The sequence below is a fragment of the Poecilia reticulata genome, chromosome 11 (assembly GCF_904066995.2).
Source record: "Poecilia reticulata chromosome 11, P_reticulata-male-v2, whole genome shotgun sequence".
Lineage (NCBI taxonomy): Eukaryota > Metazoa > Chordata > Actinopteri > Cyprinodontiformes > Poeciliidae > Poecilia > Poecilia reticulata.
The window spans coordinates 14,918,903-14,941,281 of NC_088840.1; the positions used below are offsets into that span (position 1 = coordinate 14,918,903).

Sequence of the window (22,379 nt, forward strand, 5' to 3'; positions counted from 1 at the left end):
CTTATTTCAATATGTCTTCTGCCCCAATGCATCCACAACAGCTACTGTTTTATCATCCATTATTCAGCAGCACTGCATTGTGATGGAGGCAAACTTGGCAAGGAAAGTGAAGAGAAGAGCAGCCTTGTACTTTAAAACCAAGGAAGGCATGGTATTCAGCCAAGCTTATCGTTTGTTTGCCAGAGGACAATTTAGAGTGGAGGCAGCATGCCTCTCCAATATGTTTGCACTCTTTCCACAGCTGCATTCCTTGTGTAGCTGAAGTGATATAAATATTGGATATAATAAGAGGAGACTGAAGGAAAAGTACCGATGATGTTTTAACGTTTAACTACAGTGCCTTGCAAAAGAACTCATTTCCCCTTCATTTAGCAGAATTGTGAAATGGTAGGACAACATACTTCAATGTTGTTTAGACCAAAGGTATTCAACTCCAGCCCTTGAGGGCCAATTTCCTGCAACTTTTAAATATATCTCTTCTTCAACACACCTGAGTCTAAGGTCTTTAACAGGTCTCTGTAGAATTCAGCCATTTGATTCAGGTTGACTTAACCAGGGGACACATCTAAAAGTTGTGCCCTTAGGGACTGGAGTTGAAGTTTAGACCAACCTTTCACTATATTTACGTCTAGAATTCTTTTGGAGTACATTTCTATCAGCTTTGCATTAATAGTCACTTAAATTATTTTCCCATTCGTCTGCAAATTTGGTAAAGCTCAATGACATTGAATGGAATTCTTCTGCAAACATCAATTTTGTAGCCTAGCCGTAGATTCTTATCTGAATATACACTCTAACATGATTGGGTCATTCTATCGCATGAGCTTTGATCTAAGGCATTGTATTGTATCTGTATCTGATCTGAAAAATGTGGTCAACATAAAAGATTAGCTTGAATAATTTGGGAATCTTGCGCATTATTGTGCATCGAGGGAAACTAAGTTGGTGCAAACCAAGCAAGATTAGTTTGCACCAAATCAAACTAATCCCATCTTGAAAACTCAATGTTGACAGTGATGACCATGTGTTTATTACTGCCTATTTCACAATAATAGAGTAAACGGTGTGTAGCATGTTTGTAAGTTGCTCGTCGAGAGGGGGTGGAGGGAGTGTGAATTTTTGCAGGACACGCAATGTTTGCTAACTGGTGTAGAACTAAAATAACCCTCCTTCCTTATATGGGTTTAGTAAAATATTGGATTGACAAATGTTATGCTTTTCTATAAATTTGTAATTTTCTTTTTAAATGTTTGTTGTTTATATCTGAAAACTCTTTCCAGACAATTGCATCTAAAAGTGTACTTAATCGTCAATCATTTATTGCCATAGCTCTTAAAGGAAAACCACTGATAGTAAGCATGTTGTTTATTTGTAACCACACCATACTGTTGAATATTGCAGTGTAACCTAAGCAAGTAATCTTCAGGTTTTCACAATTTATGTTTCCACTAAGCTTAACCTTAAATGTTTATTGAATCCAATGTTTTAGCAGAGTAGGAAAGTATAAGTACTTCTATTGTAAGCATTACCTATTACAAATGCAACACTGTGTAGGCATGGAAATTAGTATAATAGTAACTGAAACTGACTCATCTTTGAACATCTAGGTCAGTTTTGAGTCTGCTTGTTTACCCCCTGCCTCCATCTGGGTCCCTGCACAAACACAGACCCTTTTGCAGACTTCTGCTTTGCAGCTCGGTATGACATCATACAATGTGGCATCACTTCCCTGCAAGGCAAGTCATTGCTCACTCAACTGGAGTGCAAACACATAGCCATGCAAGGATTTCTATGTGTGCAAATGTTGGTGTGTGTTTGTACACGCATGCGTATGTGTGTGTGCATGTGGGCACATGACATCACGGTGTCATTGCTGCCCAACTCCACAGCAAAGCAATGTTTTGTGAAACAGAGAGTAGGACAGGAAGTGCCATGGTAGCGTCACTTCTCTGGCTGTTGTTGTGATCGCCTTGATTGTTTTTTTTCCATCTATTGGGCTTAAACCAAGGGGACTGGGCAGCTGATCAGAGTGGAATTGATCATTGAAGTATGTAGAGGTGCCAAAGGATAAGATGTTCCTCTGAAGAAAATCAATAACCACCATCCAAGGACTTGTCAGACGAAGATTCATTATCGACTTCAGATGTTGATTCAGAGTGTATGATGAAGAGGAGTCAAAGGTTCAGCGGCTCTTTCAGCTTTGAGGAGGACCAGCAGATTCATCCGAAAGATGAAGAGGAAGGAGAAGCTTTGCCACCATGTTACCCTGAAGGATCAAAAGAGGTGGCAGCAAAAAAAGCAGCAGATTTTAAGCAAATGGAGACTAACCTAGTAATCTGTGGCTCAAATCAACCAAGGTCGGATATATTCAGACCTCAACAGTTATGGCAGGCTATGACAAGATGCCTTTCTTTTCGCTGGACTTCCATCAGCAGACAAAGCAACCAGAAATCAGCCTACGAAGGGGATCTCAACCAAAGTGAAGGCACACAGTCATCTGTCAGCTCTGACTCGACCAATGACAGTTCCTCAACATCATCTGCCTCGGATGACAAAGATGCACATCTGTCAAAACCTGAGGTCATCAGCGATAGAGGGAGGGAAAGTGGTCCACCCCCTCGTCTAGGAATTTCCCATTCCTGCCCCAGATTATCAAGAGCCAGACTAGCAACAGACCTGGGTCTAGCCTCAGTGATCTTGGAGAAAGAAATGTTTCTACGGATTGAGCTGGTAGATTCAGGTGATGAAAGGGATGATTTACGCTACCGAGCAGAATGGACTTTGTCAGAGAGAACTAAGGACCTAGCAGGAGGCGTCTGGCAATCAAAGCCAAAAAATAACAGACTGACCTATTAAATTGAAGATTTGGGCTGATTTAGAAGTGATAGACTTCACACCATGTACTGCTTAAATTAGATTGCAATCTCAGCCATGATAATGTTACCATAGATAGCAGAATCATTCATTAGAAATGACTCGTGTTTTGCTGAAAAGTAGCATTGTTTTTCAATTCAACCCATGATTTTCAAGAGCTAGACAAGCTTCAGACCAGCACCTTGTTTCAGTCATCTTTGAGGAATAATTCTAAGGCATAATTTAGCTAAACTGGGTAGAAAAAAGGGGATTATTAATGCTACTTGGTTAAATGGATGTTGTCTGGGAAAACAAAGGAAGTAGCAAAAGATGCCTGGCTTTCTCAGAGCCAAAAAACAATGGATTGACCTGGTAACTCAAGATTTGGATTGCACACCATGTATCCTTAAAGTGAGACTGCAAGCTCAGCCATGATTATGTTATCTTGCATAGTGAGCATTCTGATTAGAGATGCCCTAGATTTCTCCAAGTGATTGGTTTTGCATGATTTCTATCACACACCACATACTGATTCGGATTCAGTATCCAATCAATTAGAAATGCTATTTTGTTGATGCAGCATAGTTAATGCTGAGGTCATTTTTTTCAGCCTTGATGGAATACTCACAAAACATTTTTACTTGTAAGTGGTCTCATGGTGGAGAAAAGGTAAAATTGTATTTTGGTGGATTTTCAGTAAAACATGGGATTTTACAATATTGGGTTTTGAGGTCTTCATCCATGGTTGTCTTAACTACCAGTATGTTGAAATATACTGTCTCAATATGTGTCAAGCAAACTTACACTGCAGTGTTGAAATAAGGTTTTACTTTCTTTACACTTTTCCAGTTCAGCACATACTACGGTAAATACACAAAAAAGCTTTAGATTGGCTGACAGGTGCAAAGCTCAACTATAATTTTATATATATATATATAGCCCATTTTTTCATGTACTTTCATGTTTATAGTTATTGTAAGTACAGACAGCATAGCTTTAAGGTGATATTCTGTCTTTCTGCATTAAAATTGAACTACCCTAAAAGGTAGACTGCTAATATTTTTGTAAGCAAATAAGCAAACCTATAAAATTCAGGATCAAACACTTATTTGTTGGAGTAAGTGTCTGTGTAGGACAGGGAGGCTTCCATCTAATGGATGGATAGTGTGATGGATTCAAACATTTTGGTGAGAAATGTCTGAATCAACCACAGAATAGTGTAATGACTAACACCATTCAGGCCTGGAAACATCCTATGCAGATGCTGATATCCATGCCTGCTTGGGATTCTTGTGAGAAGCGTTTGTCCTTGCGGGATTATGGTTTGTGATGCACTAACTCTAGGAGTGCCTGTGGGTTTACAAGTGAATTCATAAAAAATTAGGCTGGCGTTGTTTTGCAGCACAGAGCAGGATGACTGTCTAATGGATCAGCATTACATTACTTATCAGAGTCCCGTCCTGCACATATCCTTTGTTTTAATAATGCCTTAAAAGGCTGACAGTAGTACATTTGACTTGAGAACATGGAGAGTGTAGATTAGTTCTGTGCTGAATTTTCAGTTTTCTAAAATTTTCAAGAAATAGTCCTAGAACATTTCAATGTTACCAGAAGCAACGTTTTTGTTTGAGATATTATTTTTCTCATCTGCTTAGCTCTTTGAGTAATAAAACATTTTCATTTAATGTTGATATCATCCATGGAAGACTGTGGCTCAGTCATCTACCTCTGGGCAAGGTATCCTAAGTTGCCTACCAATCTCTGCCTGTCAGTGTATGAATGTCGGTGAATGTGGTAATCATAACGGACTTAAAACATAGACATGCTGCATGCAAATTACTTTTCATAACTTTTAGTGAGCTTGAAGCTGGCCATTGTTTTGAGGAAAAATTACATGAAATTAATATAGTGTTACTAGTTAACCAATGCACTTGCCTTACCTCTTCCTTTAGAGAATATTAGTGATTACTCTTGTAAAGCTTTGTATGAGTTTAGAAATGTTCACTTTCTAAGCACTGATGTCAAGTGTAAATTATTTTTACACATTATCAAATGTGTTTTTGAAAAGGAATCATAAATGAACTGAATTTATATATCAGTGACGATGCGGAGAAGAAAGCGCTTTGCACCATAACCAAAATAATTTCTATTTGCTAGTTGCCAGAATGAGAATGCTTACTTTGAGATTTTTTTTCTCCAAATTCAGAATTTTAGATGCAGGATTTCTATAACTTTTAAACAATGTGGGTAAGTGCCACAGAGGATGCCAGTAATGATCTTGTGAATTCAGAACGTTCGTTAAGTGGAACCACATCTGTGGATTATTTCATAGCAATGTCTCATATGTGTTGCTTCTTTATGTGACGTGGAAAAACAAGTAAATTAGGTAAGATATCAGGAATAAAACACTGCACCTCTACATGTTTAATGTGAAATGAGTGTGAACGTGCCACCCTCATTTGTTAATTTATAAACAAATATAAACACAATGGAAATGTCCAATTGTAATACTATCCAGGTAGGAGAAAGTTGATGTCTCAGAGAGTAATATGTTTTGGTGAGGATTGTCCAAATCAACCACAGAACAAAAGCAAAGACATAGTGAAGATGCTTGCTGAAGTTGGTAAGCAGGAGTCCTTATGTCAGCAACACACGTCCCTTACCAACATGGTCCAGGAGTTCATTGAAGAAGCAGTTCCTTCAAATGCTTCATTGTATTGCAAGCTGTACAGATTATAGCTTGCAAAACAATCGGGAATGAAGACATGTTTAGAGACGTTTCTGTGGTCTGATGAAACTAAGATTGGTGTCTCTAAACATAATGACCATTGTGACATTTGGAGGAAAAATAATAAAGCTTGCAAGACTGAGAATACCATCCCAACTCTTAATGGTGGTAGCAGCATCATTTTGCTGATGGAATGACTGGTACACTTCACTAAATATAACACATTGTGAGTATAAATCATTATTTATTAATATAGTGTGACTCTAAGCAAATCACCAATTAGATCCAAAGTGGCTTACGGACAACAAAGTAAATGTTCAACACTGGACCCTGATTTCAAGCACATAGAAAGTTTGTAGGAACAGCTTATAAGTTGTGTAAGCAAGATGGCCTACAAAGCTGGTTCAATTGCACCAGTTCTGTCTAGAGGAATGGGCCAAAATTATAACAAACTTTAGTGAAAAGCAGTCTAATACCTATGCCACCAAACGCTAAGCAAATATGTGTCAACCTCTGACATCAATAAAAGGTAATTATTGTGTTCTTTAGCAAATATAAATGCATTTAATCCAAATTGGCTTATAACAGAAAAAGCTTATTTTTTTCAGAGAAGAAAAAACTACTTTGGTGTATGTAAACATCTGGTTTCAATTATAGATATCAGCAATACTGTTTATCATCTAAAGTCCATGATGATTTCATAAAAAGCTGTGAGCCTTGATGTTTGTAAAGACTTAATTCGTGCATGTTTGTTCATTGGAGTGAAATACTATATGGCCTTAAGGTCAACTGCTCATACATAAAATGATGCTTATGAAACGGTAAGCATCTTCAACTCAGTGGGAGGTTGTTTGCATCTGCCTGCCGAGACTCATTTGACATGCTTTAGTGAGCGATGCATTTTAAAATATGTGAAACTACACAAACTGATCAACAGCTTACACTACTGATCTGTTTAATCAACATAAAAATAAGAGAGTTGTAAAAAGAGTCAGAAAATTGGTTTTGTGACATTGGCAATAAGATTAATTTAACAGTCCTTAAATACATTTATCTGCCTGGATAAGAAGAAAGGACTTGTTTTGACATTGTGAAACCGAGGATGAATATTTTTAGCCTCTGTTGTGTAATGCCCTGTCTTTTTCAATCAGATCTTCAGGGTTAAATTGCTCTGGAGGGCTGAGTGGCAGAACATGTGGATGTCCTGATATAGACAGAAGAAATACACCAGATGGGACCCGATGAAATGCGGTAGATTTAAACTGTCATTTCATGCAGCGTCTTTTCGAGACAAAAGTCTTGTCTGTCTATAAATCATAAAAGTAGGCAAAGGATACATTTTTTTAACAGGATCAATTTAGTACTTCCAGTCCACAAAACATTCTCACGTGAAACAATGACAAAGATTGAATTCTGTGAATTATTCTATCCAAAAATAAGATTTTGACCTGTTATTATTAACTGATATTTTCCAAATATAAGTTAATATCAGGTCAGGCTGAACTTTTGAAATTTTAAAACGTGCACAAAAGAAAGCCAAACTCGGTAGTTTTGACTTGTAGGAAACCCCCTGCGACAGCTTTCGTGGAACTTTACGAGACGGTAACTCTCCGAGAGATAATAGTGTGGTTTATCTCTAATAAGAGCCTTGGTTCTGGCCCTGGGAGGAAATCGGTTTCTAGTTGAGATCTGTGCAAAGCCTATGTCAGAAATTAATTATCAGACGTTTCCTGGCTCCTGTCCCTGACGTGCTTCCTATCTCTGATTTCCTCTCACTACAGTCAGACTAATCATTTTCCTCCTTAATTGCTTCTCTGCCAACAGAGGAATCAGGCCTGCTGCATTCTGTACTACATCTAATTCAGCATACCCAGGTGGTGGAGATTTTGCTCAAACTATTTTGGTTTGATAAAACTGACACAGAAAAAGACAGTTTGCAATTATTCAACTTTGAAACATATGTTTTTACTGACAATCCATGCCAGGCACCATTGGTCCTTGAAAGCTTTGTCTTATGCAACACCTGACAGTTTGAGCAAGAGCTGGTAACTCAATGTAACGTTATATTGTTTTTTCAGTATAAGGATTTTCTTTGATATGTTCTTAGTGTTTCATTGCCAGATAGTCTAGTCTTCAGATGCAAAACTGCTGCTTTAAACGTTTTATTTCATTTAGCAGAAATTCAAACACGTTAGCTAATGTTGATATAATTTCAGTACAAAGGTTCAAATAGAAAAAAATAATAGCAAACATTACCAACCTGATAAATTTTGTTTAACTTTTAATAACTTACTAGGGAGTTTGCAACAAGCCCCCAACAATCTTGAGAATAGGATCACATAGAAATCATTAGACAAACTTTAAAGAGCTCAATTTAGCCTCGCATAGCAGAAGGCTTTTTAAAATGTCAGCATACATGACAAGCTTGGAAACTGTTTGACAGTGGCTTTATTTGGAAATATATAGGAGTAGAAGTAATTTCTTGAGCAGGAGTAAAACTTAAAGCAAAGGAAAATCTGATGGGAGCCTTTTCCCTGCAGCTAAAACAGATATGATAGTAATTCACTAATCTGTTACTGCGCTCAAGCCCAGGGGTGTCAACCTTGAGTCCTCGAGGGCCTGTGTCCTGCAACTTTCAGACGTGCTCCTGGTCCAACACACCTGAATTAAACAGTTTAATCATCTCCCCAGGTGCAGAATGGTTCCTCAGAGTCCTGATGATGACCTAATTATTTGATTCAAATGTGTTGCAGCAGAGACGAAACTAAACATTGGAACAACTTTGACCCTTGATGACTGGAGCTTGACAACTGTGCTCTACTCTGTTATCACCCTGAGTGCTCTTCCTGGCGTCTGTCATACCCAGATTTTCGATGCACATGATCTTATTCAACACCGTTGGACTCACAGAATCAATTTAGGATAAGACTTCTGCATTGGAGGCTTATGGGCAAGGAAAAGACGGTCACACAGCTACACTTCAAAGCTGCTGAGCTCTGACTGGATGCATATTAAAGCTTATTCAGTGCTCTCTACTTCCTTGCCGGAGGACAGGAAGGGTGCGAAGAACTGAGAGAGAGGAATTTTTATGACTGGGTGAACATGAGGGGTAAGTGGAGCAGGAATGAAAATGTCTGATAGAGGACGTTTGTGGTCTACATTCTCATGTTAGCCACATTTTTACAGTCATGAGAAATAGCTGACACTATCTTGTTAGTGCAGACCGAGCTGAGGGTCAGTCATTTAATTTTTACTTGAAGAAAACAAAATATGACATCAACTTGTTTCCTCAAAATTCACTCCAGGCTGTGGCTGCTGCTGTTTTGTTGTAGGTGGCGCCAGCTGGTCAAAATTAGTCTAAAATGTTATTTAGTCATAGCAACTCCAAATTTGTTCCAAAAACAAATTAGATTATTTGTTTTTATCTCCTAAAAAACAAATTGGGAGGTAAAACATTTTGTATTGATCACAAAAATATATTGCACAAACAATTGCCCAATATAAAAACAGTTTTAAAGCTTTATAATAAAAATATTTAAAAAGCAAAGGTGCCCCTTTATAAGTAACCCTATTTACTGTAATGCCTCTAGATAAAAGAAAATCCAGACCGCTTATAATCAAAGTTATTTGTTTTTAGATTGATTGAAAATGATTAAAATCAATATCTTAATACTGCAACAGCAGAAATAAATGTCCCGAGTTATTACTCAGAGGATTGTATATTTTAAATCTTGTGCTCGTCCACTGCATTGTAATTCTCACTCTTGCTGAGAGGAGGTTTTCATTTTAAACCATTGATTATACATTTGAGTAAGTACACTTGCTGTGAATTTCCCTGTGTGAATGCTGAATGAGTCTCATGACACATATGGAGCAAGCTTCAGTTCAGATCTGAGTTTACTGAGAGACTGGAAGATGTTTCTGGGTCAGTGAAACAAGTCGTAGTAGGTTTTTATCTGTAAGCTTACTGGAGCAATGTTGTCCTTGTTTAATCTCTTATTCATGACTAAACCAACATGCCTGTTGTAAATGTTTAATCTTTATGAATGAGGAATGTACTCTATTTTTAACTTGCTTGACAATTAAAAAGAAACGCAGATTGTTTAAAAATGTATATCAAATTGTTAAATGTGTTTGTGCTGGTGTAAGATATTCAGTTTACTTTGACTTGCATTTTAAAAGCTAAACTTAATTTTCTGCTGTTAAAGTGTAATATTAAATTAAGTGCATCCATTTTTGTTTCAGCCAAGAAGAAAGTCATTTTACTTTTTCACACTTTGTTACAAGAAAATAACTTGGGATTATTTGATCTTAACTGTGCTGTTGTATGTTTAGAGCCATTATATACAAGTTAACTTTATTTACTTGCATATAAATAAAGTTGACTTTTATTTTTATTTTTTTATTTTTGGAAATATGTCGGAATAGAGGTCTGACAACAAATGCACATCGATGTTTCTGATTTTTATTACCAACTACTGTCTGCTGATCTCTCAGTTAACCTCTAAAAAAATACACAAATGGTGATAACATTACTAACTGTGACTAAGTGCTAAATTTTATATCTTTTAATTTCAACATCACATAAAACTTCCTTTTTATAAAAAGGAAGAGGACATTTTAAAAAATCAATGCTGCCACCTTCTGGAAATAATGCTTATGTCAGGAAGCGGAAAAGAGTAAAGGGAGTTTAAATTACAAATGTAAAGTTGTAAATGTGTGAAAGTTCATAAGGTTGCTTTTTTGGTTACAAAAATAAAAAAAAAAAAAATTTTCTCATAACCAAATTGTACAGAAGGTTTACAAAGTTGAAGACAAATGTTAGATGTATTTTTTATTTTCTTTAGTGCATTATTCCATGTTTAGAACTGTTTATCTTTTGCGACCAATGTACTCTAGATATAGGCATCGTGTCATCTGTTATGTTTTTTTAAAAAAGCACACAATTAGGAATTACATCATTACATCTAACATACACACTAATAGCACTATTGATGTGTTTCAGTGTTGCTCAGATGAGCTAAAGTGCTTCTGTTGTGTCTTGCCAAAACTTCTACCAGCCATGTCAGATGATTCTTCAGTGAAGACTTTCTAAATTAAAAGTAAAAGTTAATGAGCCGGGGTAGGCTGCTAGTTCCAAAACAAGGCACAAGAGGGAGTCATTTTTCTGTTGAAGAAACTTCCGTTGTGTACTCTGTTAATTTGTTTCATATGGATGATTTTTATTTGCCAACTGCTCAATTACTATCATGTTGTAATTCATTAGGTGATTGGGGGCCTTAGACACAGTTTGAATATGAGAACTATCCCATCCAATACTAACTTTTAATAAACAAGATATACAAAAAGTGCAAAAACAATAAATAGTCGAGGAAATGCAATCCTGTTTTCTTATTTCATCACCAGATGCAGTTATTTCATGTTCAAAGAATGATTTTTTTTTTTTTTCAATATTGTGTCAATAATATGACAGCTAGTCAATTACTGCTGAAAGGCAAAATTATATCAGATTAAAAGCTTTATTGCATTACTGGTAGGTTATCACATTGCGGACTTTATTGCAGTAAATGTGATCAAAATTATTGCATTAACAGGTATTGCATTATCACCCATTATTACGTTATTGGTGGAAGGTGAAAACTGAGGGATATGTGCGTTACAGTTCCATTAATAGTCATGTTAGCCGTCCTATTGTAGTTCTATAAATGATGAAGACAAATATTGAAAAACGGCTACAGCATTTTAAAACACAGAAGTGTTTGACACAGTTAATTAAAAGGTACTACATTACAGAAATGATGTTTTTTCATCTGCATAACTTCAATAATATTCAGAGACATTGATTTGAGCTGCATTGTTTAGTCATTATTTCAGGGTGTCAAGGCAGAAGTATTTGTTTCTGTTGATCAGTTATTGCTATTCGCGTATTAGTGCTTGTAGAAAGTGTTTATGTGTTTGAGGAAATTTGTGTTTAATTGTTATTCTGATCTCTAATCTGATCTTTACAAAAAAGAGACGTTTGTCTTGTAATGTCAGCTCTATGTTCTTTACTCAGATGTGTGATCAAATTTGCACAACAAAGTTCCCCTTGTGGTGGCAGCTCTATGCCATCTTGGGAAAAAGAAACCTTAGGAGAGGAATAATTCACCACGGCAGCAGCTGTGCCGCTTTTAAAAGGGTCGGAACATCAGGGGGGAGAAAAATCAAGCCATTTCTAAGAGACCGTGCTTTTTTAAGGTCCGTATCAAACAGGCTCCCTGTTGCATGAAATGGGGAAACTCAAAGTGATATCAAGGGTAGTGGCACAGGTCAGGCTATTGCCTGTAGCAGCTGTATCCAGTTCATGTAAATGATGGCAGGCTAGAAGCTCTTAAAAATTATGAAAGGATGTTTGAAGACGGGTCGGATTTAGCTGGCGAGTATTTTCTGTTTAAAGGACTCCTCACACAACCTAGATAAGGATGTGAAGCTAAACTTGGTTTGGGAGTAGAAGGAGGAGCTCACCCAGCAGGACCGACATGTTTTATACTGTTTGAGCAAGACCAAATCACAGACATGAGTTCAGGGGCAGCATTATGAGAACAAAGAACAAAAAGACTTAGGTGAGCAATAATCACAGGGACATGCTAACCAGCTGCGGAAAAGACCACACAGGGCGGCTGATGCGGAGTCTAACATAGAGGGAGCTGAACTAAACGCAAAAGGATCTTCAAATCAAGTGAAAGGAGCCTGACATTAACTTAACAGAATGATCCAAAATGCACATTAAGTGATTTCTTAATACTTCTTGGCTGGTGTTTTTTATTTTTATTTTTTATCACAAAGAACTGTGGTCATTTTTGAGATTGCGCTAGACGTTTGTGTTGTCATTTTGACAGATACAGTCAAGGGCGTAGGAACAAGTTTATCCTTGGGGGGGGACACATATCGGAAACTTGAAAGATCCGTAAATAGCTTGAGCAAAAATGTCAAACAGTGGTGTCATCAACGTGTTACTCTACTCGTTACAAGGGGTCAGATTAATCTAACGTGTTACCATTTACAATCCAATAATCAGATTAAAATTACGTATCCAAGTTACGTATTTGTGATTATTTTTAGAAAACACATATTGTTGCTTTCTTCTTTTTCCTTGGGGAGATATGTTTCATATGTAACACCAGCGACACAAACGTAAACGATGGAGGGAAAAGAGATGCACATTTTCTAGCTGATGGATGAATTTTTCATTGAGTGATCAAATTACTCTTTCAAAGTAACTATGCCATCCATGGCAATAAACTGTGTGTAGACCTGTCACAACAAATTTTGATTTTTGATCAACAATATTGTTGCTTTTAGACCATTTTTAGTAATGTTAAGTAATTTAGTAATGGCAAAATTATAATGCAAGAACACAATCTGAAAGATCAGTAAACTTTAAATTATAATAAACATTTAACACTGCAACTGGAAGGCATTTCAAATATCCAAAATAAATAAACAAAAACGATAAATAAAATGAATTTTGAAGTCTTTGTAAATAAAATTTTCCTTCAAAAAAAGGTTTAGCTGAGACCAAAGCACCAACCAGAAAGCTTTTATCATACAGTTTTTTGTAGAAAGAAAGATAAATAAAAAGAGAAGTGATAAATCATGCCAATGGAAATTATTTAATTTGTTTTAAATTATCATGAGCACGGAGCTCGGTTTATTGTGCGCGTTGAAGCGGACACGCAGTGGCACATGCTGACGCCGCCGCATGCGCAGCGTGTCGCAGCGCCTCGTGCATCTCTGGATCTTTGCAACTCGGTGCGCATCACGCGCGCCGCTCTCCCAGGCGGCTCCAATGTAAACCTTAACTATAAACGCCATACCGCTGTCTTGGCTCAAAAACGCGAACTGTTACAGCCGCGACTATAACTCAGCCTTCCGGAGAGTCAAAAAGTGGTATTTCAAGAGAGTAGAAGAAATCCTATGTTTTTTGAACAATAACAATTTGTGTTGCTAAGAGATGAGTGTGTTTACTGGTAACCAAGTGCCACGAAGTGAACTTCAGATTTTCACTTTTGCGAAATTTGCCAACGGTAAATGTCTTGTATCTAATCAGGTAAGCGTTATTTCGAAAGAGCTTTTGTTTTCTAAACTACTTATTAATTTGGTTTTAAGAGATATGCGGGGTTTTTCTGGTAACGCACTGCCACGAAGTATAAATCCAGATTTTTAATTTTGTGTTGAATGTGTGTTTAGTGTATTTGCCACTAAATGACAAAAAAAAAAAAAACTTTTCCGCAAAATTCACCAACTGCACAATTCTTGTTAGTGTAAAATAAGTGGTATTTCAAAAGAGCGGGAGAAACATTATATTTTTTTATCAATAAGAATTTTTGTTGCTACGCTGTTAATCTATTGCTAAGAGATGATCGCGTTTTCTGGTAACCAAGGTCCACAAAGTAAACATTTGAGAGGGAGCAGAAGAAATCCTATGTTTTTTGAACAATAACAATATTTGTTGCTAATCTGTTGCTAAGAGATGAGTGTGTTTACTGGTAACCAAGTGTCACGAAGTGAACTTCAGATTTTCACTTTTGCGAAGTTTGCCAACGGTAAATGTCTTGTATCTAATCAGGTAAGCGTTATTTCGAAAGAGCTTTTGTTTTATAAACTACTTGTTATTAATTTATTTTTAAGAGATATGCGGAATTTTTTCTGGTAACGAACTGCCACGAAGTATAAATCGAAATTGTTACTTTTGTGTTGATTGTGTGTGAAAATATTTGCCACTAAAGACAAAAAAAAAAAACTTTTCTGCAAAATTCACCAACTGCACAATTCTTGTTGGTGTAAAATAAGTGGTATTTCAAAAGAGCGGGAGAAACATTATATTTTTTATCAATAAGAATTTGTGTTGCTACGCTGTTAATCTGTTGCTAAGAGATGATCGCGTTTTCTGGTAACCAAGGTCCACAAAGTAAACATCTGAGAGTAGAAGAAATCCTATGTTTTTTGAACAATAACAATTTGTGTTGCTAAGAGATGAGTGTGTTTACTGGTAACCAAGTGCCACGAAGTGAACTTCAGATTTTCACTTTTGCGAAATTTGCCAACGGTAAATGTCTTGTATCTAATCAGGTAAGCGTTATTTCGAAAGAGCTTTTGTTTTATAAACTACTCGTTATTAATTTAGTTTTAAGAGATAAGCGGGGGTTTTTCTGGTAACGAACTGCCACGAAGTATAAATCGAGATTGTTACTTTTGTGTTGAATGTGTGTGAAAATATTTGCCACTAATGACAAAAAAAAAACAAAAACTTTTCTGCAAAATTCACCAACTGCACAATTCTTGTTAGTGTAAAATAAGTGGTATTTCAAAAGAGCGGGAGAAACATTATATTTTTTTATCAATACGAGTTTTTGTTGCTACGCTGTTAATCTGTTGCTAAGAGATGATCGCGTTTTCTGGTAACCAAGTGCCACAAAGTAAACATCTGAGAGTAGAAGAAATCCTATGTTTTTTGAACAATAACAATTTGTGTTGCTAAGAGATGAGTGTGTTTACTGGTAACCAAGTGCCACGAAGTGAACTTCAGATTTTCACTTTTGCGAAATTTGCCAACGGTAAATGTCTTGTATCTAATCAGGTAAGCGTTATTTCGAAAGAGCTTTTGTTTTATAAACTACTTGTTATTAATTTGGTTTTAAGAGATAGGCGGGGTTTTTCTGGTAACGCACTGCCACGAAGTATAAATCGAGATTTTTACTTTTGTGTTGAATGTGTGTTTAGTGAATTTGCCACTAAATGACAAAAAAATAAAACTTTTCTGCAAAATTCACCAACTGCACAATTCTTGTTAGTGTAAAATAAGTGGTATTTCAAAAGAGCAGAAGAAATGTTTTTTGAACAAAAACAATATTTGTTATTAATCTGTTGAGATGAGTGTGTTTACTGGTAACCAAGTGCCATGAAGTGAACTTCAGATTTTTACTTTTTCAAAAGTAAAAATCAAAAAGCAGAGCACAAACATTTCTAATGTAACTATTGCCCACATTAAAAGTAGGCTTTTTCCTAAAATAAGCTTTTTAGCTATTTTGTTTATTTATTAACCATGTTTAGCACACTGAATGGAGGAAGTCAATGTAAGACAACATGCTAGTTATAGCCCACATGCCACTGGCTGCATTTAGGCTAATATTACCATTATTTAATCTTGATATTGCCTAATGTTTTGTGATGCCAAGTATAGGCTACCGAACAAAGACAGAAATATTTGCAGAAAGAGATGTTTAAGCAGAATCATTGCAAAGGCAGAAATGAGAGAGAAAAAAACACCATTTATCTTAGACTCCTAGAACTGGCTTTAATTCTTGAGTTAAAGCAGGGGTGGGCAACTCCAGGCCTCGAGGGCCGGTCTCCTGCAACTTTTAGATGCATCTCTACTTCAACACACCTGAATCAAATAATGAGGTCATTAGCAGAATTCTGGAGAACTTGACTGCACTTAGGAAGTTATTCAGCTGTTGGATCCAAGTGTTGGACCAGGGAGACATCTAAGAGCTGCAGGACACCGGCCCTCCAGGAGCAGGATTGCCCACCCCTGAGTTAAAGGAATTCTATTAAAAAACAGAAACACCTGCTTCAAAAGCAGACTTGAAATGTTCCTTTCTGTGAGCACCCTATGTATAATCTGATATTGTTCGGACAGGTTCAGATCTGATATCACTTGCCTTGTTAAATTTCCTGTTCCTAAGTTCTCTGACGAGGCCCAGAAATTTGATAACGAGTCAGATTTCTTAAGTTTTAAAATGTTATCAGAAAGGTAGAAAGTTGCAAATTATTTTTCTTACACTTTACAGTTATACAGCACTTTGTGTTGATCTGAAGTAATCATCTTTGTTGGAAAATATCTTGGAATTTGTGGCTGCAGCATTGCAAATGCTAGAAATAGTTATGGGATGTGAGCACTTCTGCACATCATGTGCTTGTTAGAGAGCCCTAAATATTGTATGTTCATGTTATTTCCCTCAGTTGCTCAACATTATACTGTTACAGAAACTCACAGTTTCAGTGTTGGTCACATTGTATTTGGGAAATGTTTGATAGTTGTGCACATAAGAAAAAAATAATGTAGTTTACTGCTAGGTGAAACACAAGTTAAAATCAAACCTACTTGGAGATACTCAGAAAATGTGTATATTTATTTATTCATATTTATATAAATTCCCTTCTCACCCTTCCGCAGGTGGACTCTTTCATCCTCTGAGCTCGGGTCCTCTACCAGAGGCCTGGGAGCTTGAGGGTTCTGCGCAGTATCTTGGCTGTGCCTAGAACCTGACATTTCTGGACTGAGATGTCTGATGCTGTTCCTGGGATCTGTTTTAGCCACTGCTCCAGTTTGGGGTTGACTGCCCCGAGGGCCCCGATGACCACAGGCACTACCACAGGTCCCTGCGCACCTCGGCCCTGTAGACACGGGGTGAATCCTAGCAACCTGCGGCCTCTTTGCCGGGAGCACCGGACGCCATCTGATGGTGTAGACCCGCCGATTTCTGCCAGGATCGGTTTGGTAAATGCCAGGTCGCTGACAAATAAAACTTTCGTCATTAGGGATTTTTTTTCCCTCTTATTGATTGGATGTTTTATTAACAGAATCATAGACAAGTGGTTTGGTGACTCCAGCATTTTTAATGAACTTGTGCCGCGGAACTGCGACTATTTTAATGCTCCAAGGATGTCAGGGTCCGGTGGAGGTATAGTGACTGTTTTTATAAGCAGTTTTACTTGTAAACAGTTGCCTCTGGCCTCGTTTAGTAGCTTTGAGATCAGCCTATTAGAACTCGGCAGCTCTCACACTGTGCTGTCTATCGGCCACCGAAGTACAACAAAAACTTCATAAATGACTTTTCTGATTTCCTGGCTGTTATCATGCCAAGGTATGACCGAGTTCTCATTGTTGGTGATTTTAATATTCATGTCTGTCGTCCTACTTCACCCATGGCTCAGTCATTTCTTAATGTTACCGATTCTTTTAATTCTGTGCAGTCTGGGACTGGTGCTACCCATGAGCATGGTCACAGTCTTGATCTGGTTTTATCTTATGGTCTACCAGTTTGTAATTTAGTGATTGGTGACTCATTATTTTCAGACCATATGCCTGTTTTATTTGAGATAACGCTGTCCTGTGCTAAAGCTAAGCTAAGCTCGGTTCTATCGTGTTCTTAACCCTTCTACTGATGGTCAGTTTTCTTCTGTTTTTAATCAATTTATTGGTGTATAAAGTGCTTCATAAATAAAATTGGTATGGGATGGTATGGTACTGTGGTCTTCACCTTCCAGGTCTTTTCCAGTTCCTCTCTGAGGCCCTGGTATTTCTCAATTTTCTCGTGCTCCTTTTTCCTGATGTTGTAGTCACTTGGTATTGCTACATCCACCACAATGGCTTTCCTCTGTTGTTTATCCACCACCACAATGTCTGGTTGGTTCGTCATTACCATTTTGTTTGTCTGGATCTGGAAGTCCCACAGAATCTTAGCTCAGTTATTCTCCACCACCTTTGGGGGTGTTCCCCACTTTGATCTTCCAGTCCATATTCTGCAGATGTTTCTGTACACTATGCCTGCCACTTGGTTATGTTGTTCCATGTACGCTTTCCCTGCCAGCATCTTGCACCCTGCTGTTATGTGCTGGGCTGTCTCAGGGGCCTCCTTGAACAACCTACACCTTGGGTCTTGTCTGGTGTGATAGATCTGAGCCTCTATTGCTCTGGTGTTTAGGGCCTGTTCCTGTGCAGCCAGGATGAGAACCTCTGTGCTGTCCTTGAGTCCAGCTTTTTCCAGCCATTGGTAGGATTTCCTGATATCAGCCACTTCAGTTATTTGTCGGTGGTACATCCCATGTAGGGGCTTGTCCTCCCATGATGGTACCTCCAGCACCTCATCCTCTGTTCCCCATTGTCTGAGACATTTATTGAGCACATTGACTGTTGAGACCTTGTCCTTGGTGTATTAATGAATCTTGGATGTTTCATCCTGGACAGTGGCTCTCATACTCACTAGTCCTCTGCCTCTTTCCTTGCGGCTAGTCTCGGGGTGCTGGATTTGGGGTGGGACCCTCCATGCATGGTTAGTAGCTTCAGAGTCTTAACATCCGTGGTGTTCATCTCCTCCTTTGGCCAGCTAATTATTTATGTATTTATTTTTATTTCTAACAGACAGAAAAGACAATCAGGAAAGAAAAAAATAAAATCGAATGAAACAGACTTCAGAAATAAGTTAAACAAATTATTATGCCCAAGTGACATGCAAATTTTATATTTTCTGTTTGAAAAGGAGCAGGTAGAAGATGTAATATCTTATAATGTCCTGCCCCTTTCATACTTATCAATTTATAATCAATTAACTGTCAAAATATCAAAACGAGACAACTTGTTTCCATTTTACATGACGTTTAAAGATGTCCCATTTTTTAAACAGTATTTATATCAAAAGTATTTACAGACTTTAAAACAGTCATTTTACAGAACATATTTTGCAATAAGCTCCTTTTTAATCAGCTTTTTAAGCTGGTTTATATTTCTACTTTTTTGAACTCATCATTTAATCCATTCTATACATCTACTCCACGCACCGATAAACAAAAACTCTGCATGGTTGTTCTAATGCATTGTTTTTTAAAATGTCCTTCACCTCTTAAATTATAACCACCCTCTGTCACAAAACATTTTCTGTATATTGGTTGGAAGTTGCTGATTTCTGACTTTAAACATGAATTATACAGTTTTAATATTTCAGTAAAAATTTACCGATTACCGGTCGATCTACGTTCCCACCCTCATAGATGGTCATGAGCTTTGGGTCATGACCGTAGCTCCTCCTTTGGCCAACTAGTTATTCCTGCAGGGTCTCTGATTACTGGTAAGGCGTAGCTGTTTATTCCACTGCTCTTGTTCTTGGGTGATTCTTTTTTTGCTGCAACATTTCGGCCTCAGGATTTTTGAAAAAAAAAGTATTAATGTTTTAAGTTTTAAATATTTTGTTACAACATTTACATGTTTAACAATAAGAAATTAATAATGGGCAAGCTCAGGATTGGATAAATTAATAATTACATGGTTTTTTTTCAACATTGTCTCTGAATGTGTTCCACCCTGTTAGACATTTACATATAGACCATAAATAGTTAAACATTTAAATTTTGAAAAATGACTTTTTCTTAAAAAGAGTGTGTCCCTTTTACTATATAATATGTTTTATTCTTGAAATTATAACACATCATGAAGTTACGAATAATTTGACTGTATTGTAAAGAAAAAACTTTTTTTTTAGTCATTATTACTGACAGCATTGAAAATATTGGTAATTTTAAAAACTTATACCAATATTTGCATTTATTGGTCTACAAATCCCAACATGGCACATAAAAATTCACAGTACGTAATGTTTCTGTAACAATATTTAATAAAAACGTGTGGAATGGAACATAACATGGTGGATTGTCCCATAATGGGGTGGAAAATCAAAGTCTTTGATTCTAAAATCTGATGATTTTCATTATTAGTTGCAGGATTGCCTCTCTCAAGTCAAAGTATAGGTAGAGTATTTGTCCTGGCTCTATTTGACCAAAACAGGTGATATCCCTGTAGTGGATTTTCCAATGACAGGTACTCATTGTACCTCAGACTACTCTGCAACTCTATTCCATCATCTGAAATTTTTTTTATTTGACTTAAAATGATTACTTTTCACCCTAATTTCTACCTTATTTGGTTCATGAACATAACTGGGTGGAACTTTTCTAACTAATCTACCTGTAGCTCTTTATGCGGTCAACATTTAGCTAGCTAACCTTCTACAGAATAACAAACCTTTAATGACAATCTAATATTAGGTTTTTTAAATTCTATTGAATAATAATTTTTCACAATCTATCACAACAGGGTGGAACATAACAGGGTGGAACTTTCTAACTAATCTATCTGTAGCTCTTTATGTGGTTAACATTTAGCTAGCTAACCTTCAACAAAATAACAAACCTTTAATGACTAAATCTAATATGTTTTTTAAATTCTACTGAATAAACATTTTTTCACAATCTATCCTAACAGGGTGGAACTTTAAGCTTTACATATACAGGTTTAACATATTTAAGATATGAAAAAGTATAGAGATAGTGACAGTTGAAGCTTACTTTGTTTTCCATGGTTGAATTCACATCAAAACCAATTGACGTCACTTACATTAAATGGTTTTTATGGAATTTTAGACTTTTTGAAGGCAGAAATGAAACACAATAACAGGGTGGAAAGTTAATGCTGGGACATGCATAATATGAAGAAAATATCAAATGAGAAAATAGTTTCAGTAGAACAAATTGCATATTAAAATAAGGTTTAGTTCAGTCAATCAACTTATTGAAGAAAAACATATATATATATATATATATTATAGTTTAAATGTCATGAGAAAGTCTATTACACTACACTGGGGACACATGAAATTGAACATGTCAGTCACCAAAAAGGTGTGTAAAGAACAAAATAATATTTAAAAGGCATTTCATTTATATTTGAATAATGGCAAACATCTAAATGTATAATTAAAATACTTTGTTGTAAATATTTGGCACATATATTTATTATTACAAAAAATAATTGTAAGCAAAACATGGGGACATGGAATGTTGCAGCAGAAAAAGAATCACCAATTGAGCTGGCTTCTCAGGACTTGCCTTAATCATTGGAAGTATTTGGCTGTGACTCCTTTCCTTGTGACCTCATCGAGGTTGCCATTTGCTTGTGGTATTCCCAGGTACTTGTAACTGTCCTCAATGTCTGCTATTGTTCCTTCTAGGAGTGAGATCCCTTCTGTGTGGACGACCTTCCCTCCATCCGACCACACTTCTCTAGTCCGAATGACATCCCAATGTCAGTGCTGTAGATCCTGGTGGTGTGTATTAGTGAGTCGATGTCTCGCTCGCTCTTGGCGTACAGCTTAATGTCATCCATGTAGAGGAGGGTTAGGGTAACATTAATGGTGGCCCCATTCTTGAGTCGGTATCCGTAGCCAGTCTTGTTGGTGATTTGGCTGAGGGGGTTCAGATGCAGAACAGCAGTGGACACTTGTGCAAGTGGTTTGCAGTTTGCATTATATATAAATAAAAAATAAAATAAACAAAACTGCAACTGCAAACCAATTGTGCAAGTGGTTTGCAGTATATATTTAAAAAAAAATAATAATAAACTGCCCTGCGACAGACTGGCGACCTGTCCAGTGTGAACCCCGCCTCTCGTCCGGAACATTAGCTGGAGATGGGCACCAGCACCTCCCAACCCCACTAAGGGACAAGGGTGTAAGAAAATGGATGGATGGATGGATGGATTAAAAAACTGCAACTGCAAACCAATTGTGCAGTTTGCAGTATATATATATATATATATATATTAAAAATAAATAAATAATAAATAAATAAATAAAATAAATTTAAAAAATAAAAATAAAAAAAATCCTGCAACTGCAAACCACTTGCACAAGTGTCAATCAAATGGGGCAGAAATCAAAAACTCTGGAAAGAATCATAATTCTTTCCAGGAAACTCTCTGCCCCCACTGCTGTTCTGCATAGGTCTGAATCCCCTCAGCCAAATCATCAACGCGAGCCATCCCGTCCTTCCAAACAGACTCCAGGATGGTGGCTCATGGGATCCTCCCGGTCAGAGCCGTCATGCACTCCCGTGACATCTGCCCCCGACCCGAAGTCGGTTAGGCACCTTCTGAGGGAGTGCAGCGCTGCTGTGGACCTGTGGGGAAAAGGCCGGCTCCTTGCAA

At 37.0% G+C, this 22,379-nt stretch overlaps 1 long non-coding RNA gene across 2 annotated transcripts; it reads left to right on the forward strand.

Annotated features, from left to right (window-relative positions):
• The first annotated feature begins 14,206 nt into the window (after positions 1–14,206).
• On the forward strand, positions 14,207–21,791 carry LOC145553811 (uncharacterized). Of its 2 annotated transcripts, XR_014089860.1 has the most exons (3): positions 14,851–15,200; positions 16,800–17,123; positions 17,207–21,791. It is a non-coding gene; the product is annotated as an uncharacterized LOC145553811 (long non-coding RNA). The 2 variants fall into 2 exon arrangements; XR_014089859.1 differs by having other exon boundaries at positions 14,207–15,200; positions 16,800–21,791.
• Positions 21,792–22,379: the final 588 nt, after the last annotated feature.